General features: G+C 31.7%; 3 non-coding genes across 3 annotated transcripts in view; all 3 read left to right on the top strand.

Annotated features, from left to right (window-relative positions):
* The first annotated feature begins 203 nt into the window (after positions 1-203).
* On the top strand, positions 204-310 carry LOC148625961 (U6 spliceosomal RNA). The gene has a single exon (XR_015920431.1). It is a non-coding gene; the product is annotated as a U6 spliceosomal RNA (small nuclear RNA).
* Positions 311-6,787: 6,477 nt separating this feature from the next.
* LOC148625960 (U6 spliceosomal RNA) lies at positions 6,788-6,894 on the top strand. The gene has a single exon (XR_015920430.1). It is a non-coding gene; the product is annotated as a U6 spliceosomal RNA (small nuclear RNA).
* Positions 6,895-7,481: 587 nt separating this feature from the next.
* The window catches only part of LOC148625959 (U6 spliceosomal RNA), a 107-nt gene continuing 88 nt past the window's right edge, over positions 7,482-7,500 (top strand). The window contains exon 1 of the small nuclear RNA XR_015920429.1: positions 7,482-7,500. This exon is cut by the window's right edge and continues 88 nt beyond it. This is a non-coding gene — a small nuclear RNA (U6 spliceosomal RNA).

The following is a 7,500-nucleotide window of genomic DNA, read 5'->3' as shown; positions in this document are numbered from 1 at the left end:
GCATGTTCATAGTTGTTTCAATCTGCCATTTCTCTGTACAAAATAACGGTTTAAACTTGTATGTACGGGCTTACTGCAAATACGACTACAACGTATGTCCAACGTTTCAGCAACTCGGTAATGAATATGCAAATATTTCTTACCTTGTGTTCAGTTTTAAGTCAAATGTTGTACTTAAATACCGATCAGCGCTACATGTAACTGTACTCGCTTCGGCAGTACATATACTAAAATTGGAACGATACAGAGAAGATTAGCATGGCCCCTGCGCAAGGATGACACGCAAATTCGTGAAGCGTTCCATATTTTTTTTCGACTGAATAAAGTATTCTAGAGACTTATTTTTGAATTTTAATGACGGTTTATGACTTTTGAATTTTTATTATAAATATCTCAACTGACTCTTGCAAATAAAATTGTGCTTTTTAACTTTTCTTCCCGTTCTCTTCTTGAACGCATTTGAGTGTCATTCTATTTCACTTGTTTTTATTTCTTCGTTGTCGTAGGCAACGAGATAAGGGTGAAAAATATCCCCGCAGATCGGCCACCGTTTGTAGCTGAGGGGAAAGATGTTTAACTTTTTGATCGGTGGTTCAGTTGTTGAAATGTAAACATTGTGTCGTCCGGAGATTTTTCATTGTTTGGTGAGTTCATCGCCTTATCTGTGTTCATAAACATTTTCTGAAGATTGCTAATTAATTATTGATTGAATGTGACCACAGTTTGCTTAGAAATAATTGTTTGTTTGCCCCTTTTCCTGCAATTTCGGTGCAGGAAAAAGGGGGAGGAAGGGTGTGTTTGATTACTATTTGGAGATCTTACTAAAAACCAATGGCTAACTTTGACGGAAGTGGACCAGACAGGTCCAATGGAAAGTCGGCTAATTATGATAGCAAATTTTCTAAGGAGAAAACTGTGTTAATTGCTTGTGCTCTGGAGGGTTTTGGAAAACTAGAGCCTGATTTGTTGATAGATGACATTGAATCGAAATGTGGTATAGGAAGTGTAATTGCATGTGTGCCAAAAACTGGTTACGGCTATGAAATTGTGTTTCGAGAAAGGCAGATGATGGAACCAGTACTCGGTGATCTGACTGTGGATGGAAAAAGATGCAAAGTGAGTGAATTGCAATCTAGCTTTAGATTAGTTTCGATACTTAATTTGAGTATGTATGTGACTGATGAGGAAATTGTGGATAGATTTAATTAAATTGGTGTTGAAATTGTTTCTGTTATTAAGAAACATAAGATGAAATCAAAGAACAATATTTATGATGGAACAAGAATTTTCAAAGCCAAACTTCCCCCGAATATGAAGTCAATCCCATATTCAATGAAGTTTTCAGTCAATGAGAAAGAGACTGCATATTACCGCGTGATTCATAATCACCAGGTAAAAGTCTGTAATGGTTGCTTTAGTCCTGACCACATGTATAAGGACTGTCCTGAATTCAAATGTTTTGAATGTGGAGAGCAAGGTCATGTCAGGAAGAAATGCTTTAAGAATAAGTGCTCTAAGTGTTTGCATAGGAAGGTTAGCTGTAAGTGTAGTACTCTAAAGAAAACACACGTAGACAATTCTTTTGCTGAATTCCAAGGAACATTTACACGAGATGACGATGTATGGCCATGTAGCAGAATAATGGATGATGACCATACCAATGGTGAGAGTAATATAACTGTTAATGCTCATCTTGATGATGTAAATGATGTCAGTGATAGCGGAAAGAATGATGTTGCGAATCATTACACTGTTGAGCGTGGTTGTCAGTCTTCGGCTTGTAGTGATAATGGCGTTGCTAGTCATATCACTGAAGATGATGAGAATATTGATTTAGATGTTATTTCAAGTGTCGTTGCTAGCCATTGCAGTGATGAGGGTGATGGTAATGGTGATGTGAATGGTGCCGTTTTGGTCAATGATGATGAAGCTGAGATGGTAGATGGTGATGATGAAGTGTCTGGGGAAGTTGGACAAGATGATAGTATGGTTTATGGTGACCAAGAAAGAAACAAGACAGATAAAGAAGAAAGTAATGTTGATATTGAACTTAATGTTAACAATGTTGATTATGTTAAATCTAAAAGTAAATGTGTTATGCCAAAAGAAAATGTTTCAGAAAATGATTGTAAAATAGGTTCTATTTTGAATATAGAAGCTTCTGTCTCCCCTCTAGAACAAATTAACAGTCAGGGGGAAGTCAGTCAGAGTTCATGTGACACTTTAGACGACTTTGAAATGGATACTTTCCTGATGACTGATAGTAGTCAAGGGGCAAGTGAAAATGATTTTACTCTTGTAGCTAAGAAAAAAAATGCCTTGGGTGTCAAGAGGCGTAGTAAGATTAATATAAAGCCTAATCTGAAAGCAGCAAGGTTATCGAATATACATAAAAAATTGAAATAAGGAACAATGGAGTGTTATATGTTTGCTATTTTACATTTTTGTTTTGCGATGGCTTCTTTTAATTTTATAAGCCTTAATTGTAATGGTCTTTGTGACAAAAATAAAAGAGAGTGTATTTTTGCACTGTGTAATGAAAGGAAATATGATGTTGTATGTTTACAAGAAACATTCTGGAATGATGATTTATATAAAATTATACAGAATGACAATAGTGTATGGGGTGGTGATATTTTTGCTAGTAATAGTAATTGTAATAGAAAAGGTGTGGCTATTCTTTTAAGTAAAAGATTGAGAAATGTTTTTAAAGTTTGTGATAGTATATGTGGAAGATTATTGCATATTCAAGGTAAAGTTGAAGGTAAAAATGTTGATATAATCAACGTGTATGCTCCTAATAGTATCAGTGATAAATGTATTTTTTTTAATGATTGTAAAGACAAAATATATGGAGATGAATATATTATAGTTGTAGGAGATTTCAATACTGCGTTCTGTCCTTTAGATAGAAGTGGAAAAACTACGTTTTATGCAGATAAATCTGTAAAATGTTTAACTAATTTGATGAATGATAAATGTTTATTTGATGTATGGAGAAATAGAAATATGAATGTCAAAATGTTTTCTAGAAAACAGGTAGTTCAAGGTTTTTTAACACAAAGTAGGATTGATTATATTTTGGTATCTAGTAATTTAAAATCATGTATAAGAAATATTTTTTATAGCGACACATGCTTTAGTGATCATAGCATTATAAATATGAAACTTGATTTCTCTGAAGTTGAAAAAGGACCTGGTGTTTGGCTTTTTAATGAAACCTTATTAAATGATGATGTTTATGTTGAAAAGATTAGACAAATTTTATTTGATGAAATTGGTTCTGATTTTTATTTGTCAAATCCACTTATTTGGTGGGATAATTTGAAATATAGAGTAAAGAAAGTCAGCCAAATATATGGAAAAGAGAAACAAAAAGAATTAAATAGAGAGTATTTTAGGTTACAAAATAAGCTGCAAGAAATGTCTGTGAAGTCAGCTTGTGGTATATCAATTGATCATGTCAAATATTTAGAATTGAAAGATGAATTAGAAAGTTTAGAAAAACACAAATGTAATGGTGCTATTATTAGATCAAAATGTCAGTATTCAATTGAAAGTGATAAGAATACAGCTTATTTCTTAAGTTTAGAGAAACATAGACAAAACAGAAATATGATATGTAGTTTAAAAAATTGTGATGGTGTTGTTGTCAATGATTCTGCTGAAATGTTAGATGTTGTACACAATTTTTATGAGAAACTCTTTTCTTGTGTTCAAACTGATCATGACGCAATAGAGGAAATGTTAGACTGTGTTAACGTTAGTGTTGAAAATTGTGATATTGAAAACTGTGATGGTGAAATTACTAGTGATGAAATTGAAACCTCTATAAAAGGCATGAAAAAGGGTAAAACACCTGGCCCTGATGGGCTTACTGTAGAATTTTATTTATACTTTTTTAGTGAGTTGAAACCGGTATTGAAATATATTTATGACTGTATTGGAGAAAATAAAATTTTGTCAAGATCTATGAGATATGGAATGATTAACCTGATTTATAAGAATAGAGGTGACAAGTCTGACCTGAAAAACTTCAGACCTATAACTTTGTTAAATGTTGATTATAAAATTTTAGCCAGAGTAATGGCCAACAGATTTAAATTTGTATTACCAAAGATTATATCACCAAATCAGAGTTGTTGTATTATTGGTAAAGATATTTCTGATACTACTGTAAGTATCAGAGATATTATAGAATTAGTAGAAATGGATGATTTGGAATGTTATTTGCTGAAACTTGATCAGGAAAAGGCATTTGACAGAGTTGGACATGACTACTTATTTTCTGTATTGCAGAAATTTGGATTTGGGGAGAAATTCATTTCATGGATAAAGATATTTTATACTGACATTTTCAGCACTGTCAAATTCAATGGTTTTTTGTCCAAGTATTTTCAATTAAAGAACTCTGTAAAACAAGGGTGTCCTATATCAGCTTTGTTATATGTGTTAGTTGCTGAACCCTTGAGTATTATGATTAAAAGGAATGATAGAATTCATGGTATACAAATTCCCAATGCATCTGGTGAGGAGAAAATATTTTCACATGCAGATGATACAACATTGATATTGTCTGACAAAAATTCAGTAAATGAGGCCTTTGGAGTTTTAAAGTTGTATGAACAAGCATCTGGGGCAAAATTGAATAAAGATAAATCTGAAATTTTGGCATTGGGTACCGGAAAGATATCGAAACAAGAAATAGATGCTTGGAATATTAAAGAGTGTGATGGGGTTCTTCAGCTTTTAGGTATATGGATTGGCAAAGACAAAACTGTTTGTGATAATTTAAATTGGGATTGCAAAGCGCAATCTATTTCAAAATTATTGAATTTTTGGAAAATGAGACATTTATCAATACAGGGTAGAGTAACGGTTATAAATACCTTGTTGATGAGTAAATTATGGTATACTCTAATGGTGGTTAATATACCTGAGAAATACTATTTAGACATTAAAAAGATGTGTGTAGATTTTTTGTGGAATAATAAGCCATCATTGGTTGCATATGATGTTATAATAAATAGAGTTTTGAATGGTGGTTTAAATTTTCCAGATATATTTCACAAAATGTATGCTTTTAGACTTAAATTTTTAAGTCGATTGTTAGATAATGATTATAATGCAGTGTGGAAACATACTTGCACTTATTTTTTATCAAAAGTTCTAGATATGAATCTTGGTATGGAAATTCTATTTTGTGATCTTAATAATAGACAATTAGGTATTTTACCTGATTTTTATAAGTGTATGTTATATGCTTGGGGAAAGATTCGTACTCATATGGAAATTGATATAAATGTGAATAATGTATTTGATATTCCATTGTTTTATAATCCAATGATAGTAAATGATGGGAAAATGTTGTATATTAAACCCTTTGTAGATGCAGGAATAGTTAAAATTAAAGACTTGGCATTTGAATGTAAAAAAGGTTTTTTGAAGAAAAAATATGTACAGGATATAGTCTCTCAAAGGTTTCCTGAGTTAGTTGCTGATAGAATTGTTGATGTAGTTCAGTGTATTAAGCAGTGTATTCCAGAACAGGTAAAACGTTTAGTTAGAGAAAATGCATATAACTATAATAAACCTGTTCTGAATGTAGTATATAATGATAATGGTAAAAAATATACATTACCTAGAACGGCAAAAATTTGTTATGGTATGCTCTTAGAAACTAGCACAATAATGCCAAATGCTGTCAGCTACTGGTATGAAGTATTTAGTGATTTTAATGTACAAAGGGTTCAAAATATTTTGAATTTTCCATTTTTACCTAGTGACTGTATTGAAACATCGTTTAAAATTTTCCATAGAGTTTTATTTACGAAGGAGAGATTATTCAGATGTCATATTACTATTGATTCTTTATGTCCAGTATGTTATGATGTACATGAAGATTTGGAACATCTTATAATTTCATGTAGATGTTTAACTAAATTCAACAACTTTTTGAAGGATTTCCTACATAATATTTTGTGCAATAGCTCTACAAGATATGTCAATATGCTTGATTTTAATTTTCTATGTTATTTTGGATTAACTGAGAAAGATAAAAACAGTAACTATTATTTTGTTAATACTGTCTTAGCATTTAGAAAATTTTGTGTTGTGAAAAGGAGAAATGTAGCTGTGAAAGATGAGAAAGTACTAGATATTCAAAATTATTTTAAGTCCGTACTTCAGCGACATGTAAATTATGCTTATATGTATTATAAAAAGAAGAACTTTTCATTGTTTGAAAAATACTACTTGAAAAGAAATCCTGTTTTACGTATCTGTGACGAAAATGTTGTGATTGACTTTTAGTATGTAAGCCATTATATAATATGGAAGACTGACTTAACATACATGATATTATTAATTGTTATCTGTGATATGTGAATTAGTGGGAGATTAGCCCAATAATTCTTTTACATGTAAATATATTTCTGTGAATAAACTTTTATCAAGAAAAAAAAAATGTTTAACTTTAAAATGCGAAGACGTAGGTTCAAATCTGAATGTCAAGTCACTTACTTTTTTTTTTTAAATTAGTTGTTATTTATTTTCTCCAACAATATCACTTTTGTTTAGTCTAAGCATGTTCATAGTTGTTTCAATCTGCCATTTCTCTGTACAAAATAACGGTTTAAACTTGTATGTACGGGCTTACTGCAAATACGACTACAACGTATGTCCAACGTTTCAGCAACTCGGTAATGAATATGCAAATATTTCTTACCTTGTGTTCAGTTTTAAGTCAAATGTTGTACTTAAATACCGATCAGCGCTACATGTAACTGTACTCGCTTCGGCAGTACATATACTAAAATTGGAACGATACAGAGAAGATTAGCATGGCCCCTGCGCAAGGATGACACGCAAATTCGTGAAGCGTTCCATATTTTTTTTCGACTGAATAAAGTATTCTAGAGACTTATTTTTGAATTTTAATGACGGTTTATGACTTTTGAATTTTTATTATAAATATCTCAACTGACTCTTGCAAATAAAATTGTGCTTTTTAACTTTTCTTCCCGTTCTCTTCTTGAACGCATTTGAGTGTCATTCTATTTCACTTGTTTTTATTTCTTCGTTGTCGTAGGCAACGAGATAAGGGTGAAAAATATCCCCGCAGATCGGCCACCGTTTGTAGCTGAGGGGAAAGATGTTTAACTTTAAAATGCGAAGACGTAGGTTCAAATCTGAATGTCAAGTCACTTACTTTTTTTTTTTTTTTTTAAATTAGTTGTTATTTATTTTCTCCAACAATATCACTTTTGTTTAGTCTAAGCATGTTCATAGTTGTTTCAATCTGCCATTTCTCTGTACAAAATAACGGTTTAAACTTGTATGTACGGGCTTACTGCAAATACGACTACAACGTATGTCCAACGTTTCAGCAACTCGGTAATGAATATGCAAATATTTCTTACCTTGTGTTCAGTTTTAAGTCAAATGTTGTACTTAAATACCGATCAGCGCTACATGTAACTGTACTCGCTTCGGCAGTAC

This window comes from Perna viridis, chromosome 2 (assembly GCF_037379345.1).
Source record: "Perna viridis isolate PV_CMFRI_1.1 ecotype Kerala chromosome 2, ASM3737934v1, whole genome shotgun sequence".
Taxonomy (NCBI): domain Eukaryota; kingdom Metazoa; phylum Mollusca; class Bivalvia; order Mytilida; family Mytilidae; genus Perna; species Perna viridis.
Note: the sequence above shows the minus strand (reverse complement) of the source record. Positions and strands in the feature narration are given on the sequence as shown.